The 17,916-nt window shown below is 41.9% G+C and overlaps 1 protein-coding gene across 3 annotated transcripts in view; it reads left to right on the top strand.

The window, feature by feature from the left end:
* Positions 1–1,099: 1,099 nt before the first annotated feature.
* FRYL (FRY like transcription coactivator) overlaps positions 1,100–17,916 on the top strand; it is a 254,467-nt gene continuing 237,650 nt past the window's right edge. For all 3 annotated transcript variants that reach the window (XM_032400333.1, XM_032400332.1, XM_032400322.1), the window contains exon 1: positions 1,100–1,311. The gene's annotated coding sequence lies outside the window, so the exon portion shown is untranslated. The remainder of the gene's footprint in view (positions 1,312–17,916) is intronic.

Genomic DNA, 17,916 nt, shown 5'->3' with positions numbered 1-17,916 from the left:
GGGGGACGGAGGTCTTTAACTTTTGAGGTTGGCATGAGAGGCACCATCTATTCAGTCTTTTCAGAAGAGTAACTTAGCTTTCGTGAGGAACGCCGAGACAACACAGAGGACGTGAATTAAGCGGAACTTTTTAATGGAAATGATTTAAGTGGTTTTTTTTAAATGAACGATTACGAGGGGCCCCTGGGTGGCTCGGTGGTTAAGCGTCTGCCTTCGGCTCAGGGCATGGTCCCAGGGTCCTGGGATCGAGCCCCACATCGGGCTCCCTGCTCCGCGGGAAGCCTGCTTCTCCCTCTCCCACTCCCCCTGCTTGTGTTCCCTCTCTCGCTGTGTCTCTGTCAAATAAATAAAATCTTAAAAAAAAAATAAATGAACGATTGCGAGATGACACCTCCAGTTTTGCAGCTACCTTTACTAAAGCTCTTCGGGGTAGCGAGAAGCCAGTCGAATCGACGATGGGGGTAGAGTGGGCAGTGAGTGAAAACTTGAGGGACTCTCAATAGGAATTAGTGCCAGAATTTCAGGTATTCTAACTCACTCTCACCAGTCCATTCACTAGACCGCATGCTGAGGTTCCGCAGGATTCCAGCTCCGGATATATTACTCAACTGGAGAAGATTTTGAATTTTTCTCTTCTCCCTTCCCCGCTTTCCCCAATACAGGCTATGAGTTTGTCCACGACCCCTACCACCACTTAAAGGGAAAGGCGCTTAGAAGAAGGCAAAGTAGGGAGTACTTTGCGGCTGTATTTCTCAGACCCGTAAAGGGAGAGCAATAATGGGTAAGGGGTGTGCAGACTAACTCCTTCCTTGCCCAATCAGGTGCACAGGAAGATGTCCTTTTACCAATAAAAATAAAGTTCGCTTTCCGGAGGCGGGAGGGTGAGTCTTGACTGCCAGTTCTCCAAAGCAACGATGGAGTAGAGGACAGAGAGTGATTAGAGGAAAGACCAACCCGGGGAAAGGGGCGGGGTGGGGGTGGGGGCCGCGGTGAGCGGCGGCCGGGCCGGCCAGTGGAGTGCGAGGATTGCTGTTCCTGTTGTAGTGTTTCTCGCCAATCAGGAAGGCGAGGGAGTAGGCGGGGCGGGGAAGGGGTGGGAAGAGCTTGCAGCACCGCCGGGCGTCCGTCGGGCTCAGGGGGAGAGAGAGAAATCCGGTTAAAATCAGAGTCGGAGGTTTAACCACACATCGGTTCCGATCGGATTATTCCTTAAAGGGGACGCGCCATTGTCAAGAGAACGGAGCCCGGGGCCCGAGGGCGGGGACCGGCGGCGCCCGAGGAGCGAGGCAGCTGCACTTGGACTGGGGACGGGTAGGTGTTGCCTGGGGAAAGACGCTTCATTTCACTTTCTCTTCCAGCCCCAGGGGCAGGCGCCGGGATGCCCGCCGACCGGCGGCCACAGCCCTGGCAGGAGACGAGGTCGCCGGCCCTCGCCCGGCTGCCCTTCCTGATGGGAGCCGAGGGGGAGGCGGGCCAGGATGGCTGGCAGGCTGCGCCGCCCGGGCAAAGACTCCTAACGGACCGTAAACGGCGGCGCAGCCCCCGCCTCAACCGAAAATCCGCCGGAGCGGCAGCGGGTCCTCGGGGAGCGCAGCGCGCCCCGCTCCCCCGCGCGCCCGGCGCCCCTCGCGCGCGCCGCTGGCTCGCGCGCCTCCTGCCCCTCGCGCGCCCGCCTCCCTTCGCGCGCCCCCTGCTCCTCGCGCGCCCGGCGCCCCTTCGCGCGCGCGGCTCCCCTCGCGCGCGCCGCCTCCCCGCGGACTCGCGGGAGCCGCCCGGCGGGAAGGAAAGCGGCCGCGGCCGGGCGGAGGGAGGCTGGCGGCTACGGCTTCGCCAACCGGGTCCTGAAGGAAGGGCTGAGAAGCAAACTTGGCCCGGCAGCTGGCGGCCCCGGGCGGGAAGAGGCGCTGGGGGACCCTCGGAGCGCGCGGAGTCGCCGGCCCGGCCCAGCATTGTCCCTCTTTTCCTCTGCTCTTGTTTCTCCGCCCACTCTTCGCGGTCGCACCCCCAGACCCGGAGCCTGCCGGAGTCGGAGTCGGCCCCACCGACGCCGCAGCCCGGGCTCGCGCGGGCCGCCCGGGCCCGATGAGTGTCTTTGCTGACCTCGGTCTCCGCACCGGCGCGGGCTGCCTGGGCGCTGAGCTCTTCTTGCAACTTTACTTTGCCGATTGATGGAAGTTGTGGCTTCCAGGCAGCAGGTTCTTTGGGCAGAGACTCTCTTCCTCCTTTTTGGAGAGGATGATTTCTAGGGCGAGCTGGTTTTTGATTGCTGTCGATCGTTCTTCCCATCCCAGTTTCATTCCTCGGCACCTAAAATCGCTTCCCTCATGGATCTGCAATTATACCGGAGCATTAACCTCTTTCAGGCCAAGATAATATGAGAAGAGAAAAAAGAAAAAAAAAAGGGGGGGGTGGGGGAGCTATGTTGATGAGGAGCAAGAACTCTACATAGAGCTGAATTTGCCTTAACCTTTGAACTGCGGAAGGTTACCTCGACTTACTGGCGGAGGTTCTTTTGGAAGGAAAACAACAACAAAACCAACCTACTAGGTTGTTAGGGTCTGTAGGATTAGGAAAAAAGTACTTTTTTTCAGGAATAATCAGTTTTGTAAAGTACTGTTCTGTCTAGCAGATAACTACCGTAATTTCTAGTACTGAACTCATAGGCATTATAATTAGTAACAACTTTTACTGTTGATAAAACAAGATTTTTTTCTCATCCTGAGCATTATTGCTCTGCTCTACCTGTGAATACTTGCTAAAGAAATAATTTAGAAACAGCACAGCCCTTGTTCGAGATCTTATTTAGAAAAGGAATGTTTTCATAAGCATTCATTTTTGACAGTTTCTTCTTGAGCAATACTTTGTAGAGTACTTGCATGTGCAAGTTACAAGCCTATAAACAAAGTAGCTGTGGGTGTGTTATTCTGTAGTCTTTTTTTGTTTTTGTTTTTGCTACTCGTTATCAGAAATAGTATTCCAGGGGCGCCTGGGTGGCTCAGTCGTGAAGCGTCTGCCTTCAGCTCAGGTCATGATCCCAGGATCCTGGGATCGAGCCCCGCGTTGGGCTCCCTGCTGGGCGGGAAGCCTGCTTCTCCCTCTCCCACTCCCCCTGCTTGTGTTCCCTCTCTCGCCGTGTCTCTCTCTGTCAAATAAATAAAATCTTAAAAAAAAAAAAAAAATAGCATTCCATCCTGTCTTTTCTTCCATTCTGAGTTATTTTGTAAAATTACTTCTTTGGAAGAGTGAATTTTGTTGGAATGCCTGGCTCAGTGGTTTTTTTTTTTTTTTTTAAAGCAATACTAAACGTCCTGAAGTGTTCCTTGATTAACGCACTATGTAGTAACTTTCTGAGTGGTGTGGAACATTATCAGTTCACAGGCTCAGCAATAACAAGGAAGGAGAAACTAGGCAAACTGAAAGCCAATTTTGGATAAGAATGTTTGAGAAGTACTCTATTCTTCCCACAGAATTTAGGAAGTGCAGACACACAAAAACGTGTTCTTTGGTAGTAATCTTGATGGTATCTGGCATTGTTACACCTATATTCCTCTTGTCCCTCCCCTTTGATCCTCTTCTGTGATAAGGATGTCAGGCAAGCTTGCAGGCATAATCTCCCTTTCCATCTCATAATATAGTTAAGTAGAAGATTAAAACAAGTTTTCAAATTTCTATCTTTGTTTACTTCCAGCTTAAACAATAGAGGAGAGAATTTCTGAACTTTTAAAAGAGCACATTCAGAAAGAATTATCTTTGAAATAGCTAGGCTATGCTTCCTGGAAAACATTTTTCCTTTGTGCTTTTCATATTGTTTTAAACACATTGTTTTATGTATACACATTGCCAAGACATTTCTTGAGTTGTGAACTGTCCGTTGAGAGCTTGGGAACTAGGACTGTCCTTCATTTCTCTACAAATTCACTGTCACAATAACAGTGTTGTCTTAGGACTTTGTGACAAAGAAAGATAATGTTCTATAAAGGCTGCTTGAGAGATTTAATTTTTTTTTTTTTTTTAAACATGCACCCTTTCTGAACAAGTTACACTAAAGCAGAGCAACTAGTTCATTGTCTGGGAGTAGATATTATTAGTCTAGATGCTTTTTGTTCTCTTTGCAAAAAATGTGATTTAATTGTTTATAATATCTGTTCCACAGACATCTTTTGTGATAGTGATAGCTTATTGTCAGTTATTAGAACTAGGTTTAACCTGTCAACAGTATCTGTTGAGTATGTATTTATTTAAGAAGTATTATGAAAAGATAAAATAGAAATGGATTACGGTTATTGCTCTCAAAGGTATAACAGTTTAATGGGAAGATGCAAAATTATCATCCATAGGAAAAAGATCATGTGTATCTCAGCACAGTAACAAGTGCAAAGTGACAGGGACAGAGGATTCATGCTCAAATGGTAAAGAGATAGTGGAATAATAGAAGAAATCTAGGTGAGGTGGGAAAGTTTTCATTGCTTTATATAGCAGGTTTTATATTTTAAAAGAAATTTTAAAAGATAAAGTATGTTTGGGGGTTGGCTGGGTGTATGTTCTCTACTTGGACTATTTTTATCTATAAAATATTTTTTTGGGGGCAGAGCAAGTGCTCTGAATTTCAACTGTAGTTACCTCACTAGAGAGATCATCCATCTAACCCAGCTCAAATGTCACCTTGTCTGCAAGCTCTTCTTCTATTCTAATCATAACTGATTGCTCTTTCTTCCTGCTCTTATAAAACCCTTTTACAGCACAAACTATGCTCTGACTTACAGTATGGTTGTGTTTGTTATGATTGTAGACTTTGCTAAACCATTAACAAAAGTTCTAGGTACTCTCTTCATTTTATTTATTTATTTGATTTATTTTTTGCTGTTGCTTAAAGTACTTGAGCACTTTTGTTATCCCACCAGTATTCTGAAAAACCATAAGCTGTAAAGAAGTTCAACTTGTTTTACTTGGGGAAATTGTGTGTGTGTGTGTGTTTAGAGGTAAACCATTTTTTTCCTTATCACCAGAGCTTTGCATGCTCTTGAGTACAAGGCTACCACTAGTATGTTTGTGTACAAAACGTTTCAAAAACTGGTCAAAACCGGTGTCCCTGAACAGTTTACCTGCCTTTACCCTAAAATATTTTTGGAGTACATACTCCTACGCTTAATCTCTTCTCATTTATTGATTCTTTTAATCTCTAGAGAGCATTAAAAATTGCTTTGAGACTGCCAAGGAGGAATGTGGGAAGACATTTCTTCATGATCAAATCACATACAGAGGTTTTACTCAAATCTTATGTTGCTCATTGTAAAAAGGGAGCTACAATTTGGGCTGATGAAGTGGGTGATAAGATTCTATTGTTCTAGGTGCTTCTTTAAGCTAACTTAGTGGGGAAAAAGGTTTTCCAAAGGTTCCTAAATAGAAAACCCAGCTGTAAGCAGCCAGTTGGCTTAATTAGCTGAGAAATCTCCATTCATTTGGCAAATTTTTATTGAGAACTGCACCTACTTTGTGTACATTGCCTAGCATTGAAGATAAGATTAAGTCTGCCTTTACCAAGTTGTGAGCTCCTCTGAGTAGGATCCTTAAATAGAGTGGTACATGTGGATTAAAAGTAGTGTAAAAAGTACACACCTAAGTGAATTTATTATTCAGTCTTGTTTATTGTTCTGCATAGCTTCTTCCAAAGTATGCTAGCAAACAAACATGGTCTTCCATCCGAGGTGGCTTGGGTTCATGGACACTGTTAAATAATGTGAGGTCTAGGGTTTTTTTTTTTTTTTTTTTTAATTTAAACCCTGTTCTTCTTATGGGGCAGAATATTTTTGAAATTCTATAAATATAAATGTGTCTTTCCTTACACTCTACAAGGGTCATCCATTTCAAAGACTGCCATTATGAGACTACATCTATATGCTGGGAGATAACGGGTAGTTTGCTGATAGAGTAGTAACATTCTTTTAAAATCAAAATGCTATAATAAATAGATGACTTTATTCAGGATTTTTTTTATATTATGAAAATAACCATTTTGAAAACCACTTACATAAAAATACTGTGTGAATTATTTTTAACTTTTATAAATTGTACTTCCCTGCACCTCTCCCCCCATGTCTGTTGCTTGATGTTTGTATTTGTTGGGAAAGAATTGGATTGTTAATAAAAGGACTGTGTAGGACTGTCAGTGATGAGGTCAGCCAGGTCAGGAAGAATATCTGACAGAGGGGTATATCCTATGGAGTTTGACCATAATGCAATAATTATGATTTGTCAAATTTTGTGAAGAGTTAAAATTTTAAAATAACAGGGGTGCCTGGCTGGCTCAGTTGGTGGAGCATATGACTCTTGGTCTCAGGGTTGTGAGTTTGAGCCTTGCATTGGGTGTGGAGATTGCCTAAAAATAAAATCTTAATGGGCGCCTGGTGGCTCAGTTAGTTAAGCGTCTGCCTTCGGCTCAGGTCATGATCCCAGGGTCCTGGTATCAAGTTCCAAACTGGGCTCCCTGCTGAGTGGGGAGCCTGCTTCTCTCTCTCCCTCTGTCCCTCCCCCTGCTTATGCTCTCTCTCTCTCACACTCTCTCTCTCAAATAAATAAAATCTTAAAAAAAAAAAATAACAGCTCTATGGAGATGTAGTAATTTACATACCATACAATTCACCTATTTAAAGTGTACAATTCAAGGGCACCTGGGTGGCTCAGTCGGTTAAGCGGCCTACTCTTAATTTCGGCTCTCATGACCTCAGTGTCCTGAGATCTAGCCCCATATCTAGCTCCATATTGGTCTCGTGCTCAGTGGGAATCTGCTTGTTTCTCTCCCTTCCCCTCTACCCCTTCCCCTGCTCATGTGTGCATGCACGCACTCTCTCTCTCAAATAAATAAATCTTTAAAAAAAAGTAAAGTGTTCTATTCAGTGGCTTTTAGTATATTCCAGAGTTGTAAACCACCACCACAATGAGTCTTAGAACTTTTTCATTCACCTTCCCCACCTCCCTCACCAGCCCTAGGTAACTAACCATTGATCTACCTTCCATCTTCATACATTTGTCTATTCTGAACATTTAATATAAATGAAAGATAGCATTTTAATAAATGTATATTTCTGTATAAACTGATCCGTTTCAGTGTGTGTAAATCCTAGGAAAGAGGTTCCTTCATCATGTGTGTAGCTCCAAGTTTAGAAGGATTTTAAGAGGCAGTTTATCTACCATCCTTATTCTACCTAAGCCTGGAGAGTAATGGGAAAAGTTTTTTTTTTTCCTATGAAAACTACAAGACTCATTTGGTGACAGTTTTTTATATTCATTTAATCATTTGGTGACTCTAAACAAGTAAATAATTTATGTCTCAAAATATCTGCCTGCTGGACCTAAAGAAAGGACATACTTTAAAAGAAGTTGAGGGGTGCCAGTCAGTTAAGCGGCCAACTCTTGATTTCAGCTCAGGTCATGATCTCAGGGTCCTGGGTTTGAGCCCTGCATAAGGCGCCGTGCTTATTGGGGAGTCTGCTTGGATTCTCTCTCTCTCTCTCTCTCTCTCATGGTAATGAACTTTTATTGCTACCGCATAGTGCTGGTGACCTTCTAGGCACTTAATAAATGCTTATTGATAGCCTGATCAGCATGATCATAGATATTTTCATTAGCTCTAGTAGTCCTTATTTGTCATCTTGAAATAATAATAGCTAAATTTATTGAGTGCTTAGTAAGTATTGTGATAATTACATAAATATGCTATCTTTTAAGGTAAAAGGATGCAATTTATTTTTGAGAATTTTCTGTAATTGTCTCCAGGTTTCTGATCATTTCTTTGTCCTTTTAAGATTTTTTGAATGAGGGGCGCCTGGGTGGCTCAGTCAGTTAAGCATCTGCCTTTGGCTCAGGTCACGATCCCAGGGTCCTGGGATGGAGCCCTGCCTCAGGCCACCTGCTCAGTGGGGAGCCTGCTTCTCTCTCTCCCTCTGCTGCTCCCCCTGTTTGTGCTCTCTCTCTGTCAAATAAATAAGTAAAATCTTAAAAAAAGGATGATTTTTTTGAATGACCGTTTTTGGTCAGACCTAAGACACTTTGTGCTGCCGCTTTCTTGATCTTTCCAGGAGATAAGATTTTCACCAACTACATCCTGCTGTTGGGTGACAGCAATTGTAAGATTCATCTCTAGTTGAGAGCATCTGTACTGCAGAGGGGTTGAAGTATGTTGTGTTTTGTTTGTTTTATTTATTACAGGGCATCTGGGAATTGATGAGGAAAGGATAGTAGTTTGTTCACTCACTGTAATGCAGCCTCACTTTTTAGTTCATAAAGTATTCCCATGTATGCTTTGTTGCCTGAATGAATTTCAGCATAATATTTCAACTTCTCAGGATTCCATGTTTTGTTTTGTTCTGTTTTGAGTTTGGTGTATCTCTATTTCATGGTAAAATTCAGATGTGATGTAATTGAGTTCAATACTAAAGAATGCTGGAAAGATCATTTAATACAGTTTTCAGTTTTGTGTCTCTGTTTAAAAATACAAGATGGATTATGCTGTCTATAATACTGGTTTAAAAATATCACTTTGGTGGTTCCTTTCGTGTGTCTTGGGCACCAGGGAACACACAATGATTTATTTGCAGAAGAGCTCCAGCCATTAGTGTCCTCAGTCAGCAATCTACAGACCACCATAGTTTGTTCATTTGTTGGCGAAACTATTCCTTTCTAAATCGTGTTGGTTTGGTGATTGGTTTGCGTATTACTTTACTGTTAGCTGTATCTCTCTGCTCTCATTATACCTGCTTACTGTACTTTTCTTGCCTTTCTAATTTGATATTTTAGTGTGCCATGACTAGAACCCATAACCACACTTGTGGAATGGTGGGTAAAAATGATAGAAGGTTCTGAATAAGGAGCCAAAGAAGCATGGGGCTTTAGTGCTAGGACCTTGTTATATTGATTTTTACTGCTTAGAGGACTCTAGCTTCTTTCCTGGTTTTGGACTCTGTTTCAGGTAGTTGATGTTTCTGGATAGCAGGTGGTGTAACAGGGTGGTATATAATTACCTTGTGGATGTTTAGCTTCCCCTGAATAATAGACCTCTTAAAATTCTGTCTTACTCAGTCTAACTCAAGTAGATGGTGAATAATTAAGTGGATGGGGAAAAGGAAAATAATTCTTTCTTGGATGTCTTGATTTTTTTTTTTTTAAGATTTTATTCATTTCTTTGAGAGAGAGCACAAAGTAGGGGAGGGGCAGAGGGAGAGGGAGAGGCAAACTCCCCACTGAGCAGGGAGCCCAACACGAGGCTCAATCCCAGGATCCTGAGATCATGACCCAAGCTGAATGCAGATGCTTAACCGACTGAGCCACCCAGGCTCCCCGGATGTCTTGATACTCTGCTTCTTGAGAGAACTGTCATGATCCCCAAGTTCGTACACCAGGATACTTGAATGCACTGGTGTATTTTTTGTTGCAATACAGAGCCTCGTATAATTCCATGAGCAGAAGTTAGAGGCCTTCAACAACAAGGAGGCTGCATGCAAAATAGCCACCTTTGCCTATTATCTGCATATTTATATTTCAACTGGATCTTCTGGTAATCTATTTTCTTTGAGGTAAAATTGTCTTTGTAGGTGCTGTTTTCTATGTTTGTGTTAATGATAACCTGGACTATGTCTTGTATTTAATATTCCCGGCAATACTGAATCTTCGGTATACTTTCAGTAAATACTGGTTGGAGCTTAGTCATACATTTCTTTATGGTTGCTGCACTTTTTCCTGTTGTAGAACTCATGGAGTTACAATGTTTTCAGAGCTGGAATGTCTTGGGAATGATCTAATACAACTCCTACATTTTGTGGATGATCATGAGATTGTGACTTGTTTAAACTATGGATAGAATAGAGTTCTTTTTGATTCTCAGTCCGGTGTCTGTCCTGTTCTTGTATATTCTTCCCTAAGTAAAACTTTAAAGGGATAGGTAGAATCTCAGACTTTTGTAGCTTCTATAACAGAGGTCTGCACATTTTTTTTTGCCACACCTGAGCGGTATAAAGAACTGTGTCTGCATTCCCCATATGTATGTTTGTTGTAAACTATATACTACTTATACTGTACATAGTAAGACATTCATAAAAAGTAGTGAGCTAAAGATGAAAAACATTGTAGAACAATTTAAAATGTATTATTTTCATGTTTTTGATTCCACTTAAAATATTAGTAATTTTAAAAATAAGTATGATTGAATATCATCACTTAAGAAAAACTTTATTTTGAAATAATTATAGACTCGTGGGAAGTTGTGAAAATAGTGCAGGGAGTCCCGTGTAACTTTCATTCAGCTACCCCAGTGTAATATCTTACATAACGTAACATTAATAACCACGTTTAATCAGGAAACTGGCATTGGTACAATACTGTTAAGTAGCCATATTCAGTTTTCATGGTTTTTAATGCACTCATTCATGTGTATGTGTGTGTAGTTTTGTGCAATTAATAACATTTCATGTCTAGATTCATTTCACCACCACCACAATCAAGATACAGTACTGTTCCATCACTGCCAAGAAACTCCCTCATGCAGCTCAAGGTCCCCTCCACTCCCCCTGTCCCTGTTTACTGGCAACCATTAATTTGTTCTTCTCTGTAATTGTGTCATTTTGAGAATGTTACATAAATGGAATCCTCCTGTATGTATCTTTTTGAGATTGACTTTTTTTCACTCAGCACAATGCCCTAGAAAACCATCCAAGTTATCCAATGTATCAGTAGTTCATTTCTTTTTATTGCTGAATAGTATTCATTGTATGGATGTACCACCGTACAGTTTGACTATTCACCTGTTGAAGAACATAGGAGTTGTTTGCAGTTTTTAGCTGTTACGAATAAAGCTGCTGTGAACATTCATGCATAGGTTTTTGTGTGAACATAAGTTTTCATTTCTCTGGGATAAATGGCCAAGAGTACAATTTTTGGGTCATATGGTAAGTGTATGATTAATTTTATAAGAAACTGCCAGACTATTTTCCAGAGTGGCTATATGTTCTCACTAGCAATGTATGAAACATCCAGTTTCTTCATACACTTGTCAGAATTTGGTATTTTCACTATTTTTTTTACTTTAGTCATTCTAAATAGTTGTGTAGTGGTATCTCATTGTGGGTTTAATTTGCCTTTCCCTAATGGGCAAATTGTTTCCCTAATGAGCAAATTGGATTGTTTTTCAACTTGTTGAGCTTTGAGAGTTCTTTCTGTCGTCTAGATATAAACCCTTTGTCAGGTATGCAATTGGCAAACTTTTCTTCCCATCCAAGCTTGACTTTTCATCCTCTTAACCGGGTATCTTATAGAGCAAAAAAGTTTGAAATTTCTGTGTAGTGCATTCAATTATTTTTTTTCTTTTATGAATTGTGCTTTTAGTGTTGTATGGACTCTTCATCCAGTCCTAGGCCTCAAAGAATTTTTTTCCTATGTTTTCTTCTAAAAGTTGTATAGTTTTACAGTTTACAAGATAATCACTCTTTTACCTTACAGTTTTGATAAAGCACTGGTATTTTAACAGGCATTTGGCAGTTCTACCGTTTTCTTGTGTTGTGCTTCTATTTTGCTTTATTATGTTTAATCTGCCTCTCTTTGCAAAAACCCTTTCTTATTTATTATAGGTATAGCTAAGTATCCAATTCTGACAGTTTTTATTTTTTTTTAATTTTTAGACATTTTAATTCTAGTGTAGTCAATATGCAGTGTTATATTCATTTCAGGTGTACAATATAGTGATTCAACACTTCCATATATTACTTAGTGTTCATCAAGACAAGTGTATTCTTTAATCTCCATCACCTATTTCATCCCCCCCCACCCCCAAGCACCAGTTCTCTATAGTTAAGAGTCTGTTTTTTGGTTTGTCTCTCTCTCTTCCTTTGTTCATTTACAAAAATCTTTTAAAACCCATTTGTGAGTGACATCATAATTCTAATGAGATCTGCAAATGTACTTAATTGGGCCCAAGGAAGCTGCAGGATATTGCAGTTTGCTAAAAGTGAGCCATCCGGTGAGGGCATCACAGACAGCCCCTCCAGGGTGTGGAATGGCCACCTTTCCTTTAGGAGACTTTGACCTACTGGAATACTGTGTGTGTGTATCAGTGCCACAAACAAAAGAAGAGATTTAATCAGGATATGAGGGGCTTACAGAGGTGTTGGAAGGGCCTGACAGTTGCTTTAGGGTTGCGGTACAGACGTAACCCATAAGGGGAGCTCAGAGCTTGGGCCACCTCAGCAGCCTACAGATGCTCTGGAAACTGCCAGACACACCGAGACTGCAACTCAGGCCTGGGAAGACAGAGTAAGAAGGCTCGTCGTCCAGGAAGAATGGACACTGGAATGATGCTGTGGGGCAGTCTTGTATTTCCACGACTCTGCTTGCCCCCCAAACTGCTAGAAAGGGTGCTTTTCCGGTTGCCTCTAGGTAGACTGGAGGTCAAGTGAGCCAATCTGTGTGACTAGCATTCTTCAGGTAACTGCTGCGGGGCTGACACCGCCTGACGCAGGACCGGAGAGGGAGCCGGTGTCGGTTTCACGTAGTGAATATGAGTAAAGCTCAGTTTCAAATTTAAGATAACGCATATGTTCAGTCTTACGGTATTTTCTCTTCACACCAGTGGCATGATCCCCTGCCTCTGGGGGTACACGTACTCCACTTTGAACTTGATACATTCAGAGTCGGTCTGGTATGATTTTTTTTCTCAAATATTTCAATTTATCTTAATATTTCCCAATTTCTAAAACTGTATCTTATCCTAAGGACACCTGGCTGGCTCAATCAGTAGAACATGAGACTCTTGATCTCAGGGTGGTGAGTTCAAGCCCTACATTGGGCATAGAGCTTACTTAAAAAAACAAACAAAAATCTCATATCTTTCCTTTTTATAAGTATATACAAGTATAAAATGTTACTGTTTTGGGAAGCACTCATTAAATTCAGTCAATATTATTTTTCCTTCCTGTTGGGACCTGAGCCTTCTCTCTGACGCCCCTATTTTCCCAGCTGTCCTTGGAGAATAATGTACAAGAGGTGGGTTTTTTCTTAGAACTGTGCTTTGGTGCCAGAGGCTCTACATCCAGCCGTCATCATTAGTTTGGTATCTATTTGTCAAAAATAATTGCAGTTTGCTTTGTTTTATTGCATACTTTAGATTTTTATTCCTGGGTGTAGCAGATTTTGGCATAAAACCAAAAGTGAGACATACAGATACCCTTGCAAAGACTAGTTTTATATGGTCTGTGATGGCAGCAGATTTAAAATGCAGTAAAATAAGTTGTATGAAAAATTTTGGGGATGTGTTCATGTGCATTTTTCTAGTGAGAGGTCCATAGGTTTATCAGATTCCAAAGCAGAGGCCACGATCCTGAGAAGATTAAAAATGGCTGCTCTAGAGGTAAAAGTTCAATCAAGACATTTGCCAACAATTTAACACCAAGGCTTTTGCCATCAATCACAGACTCTTTCCCTGATCTCCACCCTGGTCTGTAGCCTTTTTTGAGGACATAAAAAGAAAATTATTGTTACCCAAGTGTTTAGGGGAGAGTGAAGGAATACCGTAAGAGTTCATTATTAAATGAGGCAGGATACCTGGAGGTCAGTTATATTGCCCCAGTCATCATTTTTTCCAAAAAGTATCCATTCCTATATGGTTGATGGGATCCTGAAAAATAATGGGTTATATGTGTCAAGACATCTTAAAATGCTGATAATCTCTAGCCCAATATATTATGCTTTGGGGAATTTATCTGAATGCTTGAAATAGTTATAAAAATAATTTATATCTTCAAATCTGGAGCCTAAAATTATACAATTTAGGAAGGAATCTACAAATCACATAATTTTAGCCTTGTTTCTTGACATACTGTCATATGACCTCTTCTCATATACCAAAGCCTAAATGGAACATATGTAGCATGGTGTGCAGAGATTTAAACACTTTTTAAACAAAATCATGCACAGAGATTTCTAGTGATGAAAGGAGAGATGGTTTTGGTTAAAGTAGGGGGCAAGAAAAGCCTTTTTCCCTTCACCCCCAAACACACACACACACGCGTGCACACGCACGCACACATGCACACACACGCACACATGCACACACACGCGCACGCAAGTAGAGAGGGTAGTGAGGGCTTTAGAAACAGGCCGGTGCAGGCTGTGTTATCTGCATCCTGGTTCCTCTGGTGCAGCTTCACAAACATTATAGTAGTATCTCATAAGCCTGGCTGTTTGCGCTGTTATTTAAAGTCTCTCAAAGTGTTATGGGTAGTCTCAGATTCCTCAAGTATAAAATGAGTAAAACATGATTTCCCCCATAGCGTTGTTGTGGGGATTAAGAGATATAAATGAGGCCCATAGCATAGTGCCTGTGGCAGGCGGAATAATGGCATCCCTCCACAGCTTCATCCCTGGAACCTGTGAGAGTTATATTACCCAGCTGAAGAGCATTCGGGTTGCAGGTGGAACTAAGGTTGCTCAGCAGCTGATTTTAAACTAGAGTATCCTGCGTTATTACATTAGGGTGAGCCTCATATAATCTTTTTTTTTTTTTTAAGATTTTATTTATTTATTTGACAGAGAGAGACACAGCGAGAGAGGGAACACAAGCAGGGGGAGTGGGAGAGGGAGAAGCAGGCTTCCCACGGAGCAGGGAGCCTGATGCGGGGCTCGATCCCAGGACCCCGTGATCATGACCTGAGCCGAAGGCAGACGCTTAACGGCTGAGCCACTCAGGCGCCCCGAGCCTCGTATAATCTTTAAAAGAAGCAGGAGACAGCAGAGTCAGGACCAGAGAGATGGCATCATGAGGAGGAGCCCAATGTCTGTTGGTGGCTCTGAAGATAGAAGGGCGCCAGAACCAAGGAGGGTGGGCAGCCTCCATAAAACAGTAAAGGCAAGGAAATGGAATCTCCTCAGAGCTTCCAGAAAGGAACCCAGCTCTGCCGACACTTTGGTTTTAGCCCAGCGAGACCTGGGCTATTTTGGACTTCTGACTTCCGGAACTGTAAGATAATGAATTTATATTATTTTAAGCCACTAGGTTTGTGATAATTGTCACTGCAGCAATTGATTGGACTGCAGGAAACTGATATAGTGCTTTCTTAATAAATATTAGGAGCTAAATAAACATTCTCTTTCTCTCTTAAAACAACCTGCTGATGGAGTGCCTGGGTGGCTCCGTCGGTTAAGCGGCTGCGTTTGGCCCAGGTTGTGATCCCAGAGTCCTGGGATCAAGCCCCCCATTCAGGCTCCCTGCTCAGCGGAGAGCCTGCTTCTCCCTCTCCCTCTGCCTACTTGTGCTCTCTATTTCTCTGTCAAATAAATAAACAAAATCTTAAAAAAGAAAAACCCACCTGTTGAATTTAACCCTTGTCCATTTCAACATATCCCTGTACCTAGTTTTCCCTTTTCAGAAAGAAAAGTGTCCTTTATCTTCTTTTCACTTGAGCCCCAGAATCTCATTCCTTCCACATTTTCTGTCCCCTCCTCTATCTTCATTTTCTCCTGTCTCTTTACTCGCTACCTTGAAATACACAGCTATTTCATCTTGGAGAAGCCCCTGCTTGACGCAGTTTTCCTTTAGTTACCACACTGCAATCACCCCCAAGAACCACAAGACCTTAAAATGCCTTCAATTTTTATGAGATGATTTCCTGTTTAATTTTAATTCTGTATAGGTTTATAACTATTATATGCGATATAAAATCATATAAGAATTTGAGTGCTTACCTTTTCATAAGCATTATACTATGTTGGTTGTGATGAGGTTAGAAAAGAATGAGAAAGCGTCAGTTCTCCGCGGGATTCTGTTGCAGACAATAAGTAAATTAGCAAACAGTTCACAAGCAGTAAATACCAAGCATCGGTTGTCAGCCTGGTAAGGACAGTAGTAGGTATCTTTAGAGGGCAAAGTAGGGAGAGGCTCTTTTAGACTGCAACAGCCTCTGAAGGCTTTATAAGCTTTTATTCATCCACTTGACAGAGAGAGCACAAACAGGGGGAGTGGAAGAGGGAGAAGCAGACTCCCCGCTGAGCAGGGAGCCCAATGTGGGACTCCGTCCCAGGACCCTGGGATCATGACCTGAGCTGAAGGCAGATGCTGAACTGGCTGAGCCATCCAGGCGCCCCAGAAGGCTTTATAGAAGAGATTCTTGAATGAGGAATGTGCTCTTAAAGGAATTGGGGAAATTGGTTTCAATAAAATAATCTATATTATTAGAAACAAAACTTCCTAAAATTTGCTCATTCATTTTTTGTGAACATATGTGGAAAATGTTTTTTTTCCTATTGAATTTTTATGGTTGAGGAGAGACTCCTGTTGAATTTTAAAGATATATAACCCTAAATTACAGTAAATTGACAACACATTTGTCTTGATAATCTCAAGTAGAACACATGAGCTCTTTATTTCCTCCGTTGCCTTAAGTGATACATACTGCTTTTTTTCATTGTATTATATTTGTTATATAAATTTCAAAATATGATTTGGAACATAGTATGACTTAATCTGAGTTCATTGTGTTTTATGCACTAAAAACATTGTGATTACATTTTTAAAGGAAAGTATTACATGGGCTCACTAGAGACAATATGTTAGACTAACCTTACTGTTTAGGTAGGATTATTAGACTCTGGGTCTGGAGAATGCAGAGGATAACAGTATAAATGAATTTCTGCCAGACATTCTGTACCATTTCTAGAGAGAAATTGACAAGTGAGAGAATGTGGGCTGGATGACCATAAAATTAGGTGGAAATGTGATTGCTTGAGTAGCAACTCTAAACATTAGTGAATAGTGAATTGATGACAACTGGAGAAAAATTTCTGTTGCTGAAGGTTACGGTCCATGTTTTGTAATGTGATAAAAACGTTGATCCTGGGGCGCCAGGTTGGCTCAGCTGGTTAAGCATCTGCCTTTGGCTCAGGTCATGATTCCGGGGTCCTGGATCACGCTGCATTGTGCTCCCTGCTCAGCAAGGAGTCAGCTTCTCCCTCTGCCCCTCCCCCTGCTCGTGCGCTCTTTCTCTCTCTCTCTCTCTCTCTCGGTGTCTCTCTCTCAAATAAATTTTTTTTTTTTTTATTTGACAGAGAGAGATAGTGAGAGCAGGAACACAAGCAGGGGGAGCGGGAGAGGGAGAAGCAGGCTTCCTGCCGAGCAGGGAGCCCATGTGGGACTCGATCTCAGGACCCTGGGATCATGACCCGAGCCGAAGGCAGACGCTTAACGACTGAGCCACCCAGGCGCCCTCTCTCAAATAAATCTTTAAAAAAACATCGATACTATGCTTTTCAAGTTTTTGGATGAAATGAATTTTTTAGGGTTAACTTTTGAACATATTTCTGACTGAAATGGTGGGCCAAGGCTAACATAACTTAATGGAGCTTGATACGAAGTCCTGTCTATGGGTTGAGGAGATAGCTGCATAGTTATAGGGGTGAGAGAGATGTGGCGGGATACAGGCAACTTAGGTATTTTAATTACTGTAATAAACAATATGGATATAAAATGTAATGTGACTACGAGGAAGGCTGCGTAGACTCATAGTCTGCTAGCAGGAGGAGGAGGTTCCGAAGAGGAAAGGTGTTAGTCTTACTCTATTCTGTACTGTCTAGACAACACGTGGAGTACTGTGTTGAGTTCTGGATGTCACCTTTGAAAATGAATCAGAAAACAAAATCACCCATGTTGGTGAGGATCTGGAGAAATTGTTACCCGGGTACATTGCTGGTAGAAATGTAGAAGGGTACAGCTGCTGTGGGAAACAGTTTGGTGGTTATTCAGACAGTTAAATCTATTTTTTTATTTTTTATTTTTTTTAAAGATTTTATTTATTTATTTGACAGAGAGAGACACAGCGAGAGAGGGAACACAAGCAGGGGGAGTGGGAGAGGGAGAAGCAGGCTTCCCGTGGAGCAGGGAGC

This window comes from Phoca vitulina, unplaced genomic scaffold (assembly GCF_004348235.1).
Source record: "Phoca vitulina isolate PV1807 unplaced genomic scaffold, GSC_HSeal_1.0 scaffold3, whole genome shotgun sequence".
In the NCBI taxonomy this organism is placed as follows: Eukaryota; Metazoa; Chordata; class Mammalia; order Carnivora; family Phocidae; genus Phoca; species Phoca vitulina.
This window is presented reverse-complemented; position numbering and strand designations above follow the sequence as displayed.